The following is a 4,170-nucleotide window of genomic DNA, read 5'->3' on the forward strand; positions in this document are numbered from 1 at the left end:
GCCCGAAGTGACAGGTTTCTATGACCGCCTCGTTGCTCGCGCAAAACTCGGAAAGCTGTCAATACGAAGGGTGAAGCAGATGTCAAATGCATAATCACGTAGCACCCAATTTGGTTACGTTGGTGGGGTCTACTACTCTAGCGTCTCACTCACGTCTCAATCAGTCGGTCAACTTGAAAAATAAAAAAAGTATGTACCAGATGATGAGAAGGTAATCCGTAAACGTTTTATTTGAGCTTTATGTCAAACAAACACCATATCCAACCCATGATACCTCACTCCGACGAAGATATATCCGCCTCAAAACACAATCCACACGCCATGAAGCACAAACACAAACACACGGGTGCAACAGCATCAGACCGACGAAGACATATCCGCTCCAAAATACAACCAACTCGCTAAATAATTAGAAGGTTCTGACTAATGACTCGCCACGAAGCACACAGACGCACACCACTAAGAAGATGGCAAGCGGGCGACGCGGGGAAGCGGGAGGACAAAGCTGGCTTTTTAATTTAGAGATTGAGGTCAGCCTATTCACAAAAGAAGAGTCCACATCGAACAAAAAAAATAGTTGTTCGGGTATCTTCGAGGTCCGGATGCGCGCAAAAAGAATGCTGCTATGCGAGCTCTGCCGTGTGCGGCGTGTGCGGGGCTTTCCGAGAAAATATTTTGGATTTGGATCGAAAACTAAACTGGATTTTGGATTCTAAAACAAGGTTGCCCGATGGAAGTCTGGTAAACTCTCGAAGAAATGGATAACTACCGAGCAACCGCCAAAAGCGGCTCGGTGTATGTGAACGACGCCGCTTTTCGAACGGTATTCGCAACCGCTTCGCAAAAGCGCCTCAACCGCCACTGTGAATGCGATATTACTGCTTATATTTCGTGATGGGTTGCAGTGTTGCCGGGTCATGAAAATTTTCTTTGTGGGGGAAAAAATCGCATATAAAAGTCGAAAAATTATTTTCAAGCATGCAGATGCTGAGCCAAAAAATAGAGTTTCGACTGTGGGTGAAAACACACTGTAGTGGAAACCGCGACTAACATATTATGTAGTGTTTGGCAGTAGCGTAGCCAGGCATTTTTTCTTGGGGGGGGTGTAGTCAAACGGAAGGAAAGGGGCTCAGAAATCTCTTCTCCAGGTACGTCACTGGGATGTGGTGACTGTTGACCAACGTGAAAACAAACATAAACTGTATCTCCAGAGACGCCGTAATCGCAGTCAGTTGTGCACTCTGCTGCAATTACAACAGCTTTAAATTTTACGTTACAAAACAGCGCCTACATAGTTCCAATAAGAAAGAGGAAAGGGGAAAGGGCATGGAACCGCGGAAGATCTCACACTTTGTGCCTTTCCTCTATGCCGGAGAGCTCTCACTTTAGGAGCAAAGAAAATTATTATCCCGTTTTAGTAATATTTCTTACCTATTTAATATTTTAGGTTCAATACACATTGACGAGACACACATCTTTAGCAAGCAGGAAGAGCCTTCATTACAAAAATTATAAATAAAAACACAAGCGAAAGAACGTGTGCGTTTTATTGCTTCAGAGCCTCTTCCTCTCGAAGAGGGTAAAATGGATGTAGCAATGTGCTCAAGCAGACGACCAGCGTAACGATACGCCACTGTTGTAACGAGCCACCGAGTTGACCACGGCACCCGAAAGGGAGAGCGGAGCAGCTGGGGAGCGGCCCGCCGTTTCCACTCTCCGCCACTTACTCTGCTCATCGCGCCATCTAGGGGCACCCCGGAGAACTAAAGCAAATGTCCGAGAATCCTGGCCTTAGAGTTGTCGAAGATCCTGGCGGTTAGCGCTAGGAATCGTGCCAGAAAAACTGTCGCTTTTATCACGGTGTCTCAAATCCTGGCTCTGGAAGCTTCAGTGGACTGCCAAGCTGGAGAACGAACTTCAGCAGAGCAGGCGTCCCGCCACATCCACCGCCGCAGCTGTGACCACCACCACGATTGCGGTCGGCTACAACATGAATATTCTGAGATGACATCAGGAGGAAATCGAGGAAGCACCTTTTAGGGACGCGGTAGTGAAGACACCAATTCGAGAAGCGTTCCAGGCACAATAGGCAGTAGGTACGGGCATCCGGGTTTTGAGGGGGCACTTCAGTCCTATGAATAATAATTTGTAGCAATATTATCATTCAGCTGCTTAAACGTTGCGGGTACCCGATCTGCCGCCGACTAATTGCCACCAGACGCCGGCGCCCGAAGGGCAGATCGAGGATGAGCTGTCGGCATCCTCGGTGGTGTCCGCGGCCCCCTTCCAAGGAGCCGCCCACCCCCGAGGGCCCGCTCGAGAGTGGGAAGACAGCCAGGTCACCTACGCCCTGGAGTATGGCGTCCGTCGGCTTGGCGCCCACAAACAATGACTGCGTGGAGAGACCAGCGGTGCTCGCGGGAGTCGTTTGGTAGATTTTTGGAGTTAACTACGGGACTCCGTGCACTCGGATACGACCGGGAAAGACAGACACCTAAACCCACTATTGTGAGTTATAAAAGACGTGTTTATTCAAAGTAGCGTTGTATCACTTTCGGTGGGGGAACCGGTATATAAATATATATATAAGTGAAATTTAAAACCCTTGTTAGGTAGCGCACGCCACAGTCCAATTAGAAAATAACCAATTTATGTCCATCAATCCTTCCTGTGCAGATAGCTAGATAATGTGCCTCAATGTTGCTGGCGCCAGCAAAGCATACATGAACGCACACTTGCTTTACAGTAAATCTCTAACAAAGAACTATATAACCACAAGGAGACGGCTGTACTCTGTTTTATTTCAAGTTATCAATGAACGCGCCCAGTTAAATAATATATTTTAAGCTGCTGCCCCCAGTTCCTTATGTTTGTTGTTCAGTATCAGCTAAAAGCAGTCAACTTTCTTCAGGGCAGCTGAAGTTTCTGCCATAAGTTCATGACATCACTGCCGCGAGTCTTCAACTTAATGTGCTCCTTCAGTCGCTTCACTTGCTCTGCTGAGAAATGTGCCGTCCAGTCTCCAACGGCACCTTTGCGCACAAAGTCTCCAGCTTCCGGATTCTTGTCGGCCTCCCACTGACCAACAGATCTGCTCGAACTCTTGGCCCACTCGGGTTTTTTATCGTCCGGCATCAAAATCCAATCAGGAATCAAATTTCTGTACGCCTCGTTCACATGTTTCTCCATGACTTCGAAACTTGTCCTTTTAAGAACATTTTCCAAGGCCCTTTCGTCAGCTCGTAGCTTTCTCCCGTAGTCGTTTCCGAGAAAGTCCGCGATCTTCATCACCCATGTTGCAGTGTCCTCCTTAAGGTCTTCGTAGGTTAAGAGAGCACGTTGGGGTCATCGCGATGATCGTACCAGGACAACAGATGGGTGAAGTAGTCTCCAAAGTCCACCTTTCCATCTAGGAACATTCCGAAGAACTCATCGAACGTTCCGTCGGAGAAACGGTACACAGACCTGTTCCTGGTGTGGTGAAAGAACGACACGCAACAGTCGTACGGATTTCGGCAGATGCAGATGTACTTAGCGTCTCTCGAGTACGGCTGCAACTGGAAAGGCATGTGGGTCTTGATGCATCCTGGTCTTCGCATGTCTCTCGCGGCTTCCGCGCCTTGCAGCTCCAAAAAGGGCATCTCCTGGAAAAGGTCGATCCAGCTGCCCGGCGGAGCACGGTCGTTGAAGATGTTGTAGACGATATGTTCTAGCCAGGTATTTCCGCATTTCGGGTAGCTGACAATAAACACGTCTCCAGGCTGGGGCACGTAGTTCAACGCCGAACGGACATTCGTTTCGGAAAAGGCCCAGCTAAGATGGTAGCCATCAACTTCTCTGTACGCTGGCCTCTCCATGTTGGCCTAGAATAAAAAATAGGTTTTGGGTATTTCTTGAAAATAAGGCTACTATTTGGAGAACGGAACTTGATGTCCTTTAAAAAGCTACCAAAAGGAATACTTTGAAGTGGTCGAATGGAGTCGTAATTAAACTCAAAACAGCGTACCCTGGGGTTCGTCATTCAAACAAAAACACACTTTCACACGCACACACGCACGCAGGCCCACAGGCGCGAACGAAAACACACATACAAAAACACGTTAAGTGTCATCACGTCCATTGCAACCGCAACACAGCACTGCACATCTTACATGTATTGTTAAGGCCTTT

General features: G+C 47.9%; 1 pseudogene; it reads right to left on the reverse strand.

Annotated features, from left to right (window-relative positions):
* Window positions 1-2,907: 2,907 nt before the first annotated feature.
* On the reverse strand, window positions 2,908-3,857 carry LOC120836689 (annotated as a pseudogene).
* Window positions 3,858-4,170: the final 313 nt, after the last annotated feature.

Source organism: Ixodes scapularis, unplaced genomic scaffold (assembly GCF_016920785.2).
Source record: "Ixodes scapularis isolate PalLabHiFi unplaced genomic scaffold, ASM1692078v2 PGA_scaffold6__148_contigs__length_123643588, whole genome shotgun sequence".
NCBI classification, from domain to species: domain Eukaryota; kingdom Metazoa; phylum Arthropoda; class Arachnida; order Ixodida; family Ixodidae; genus Ixodes; species Ixodes scapularis.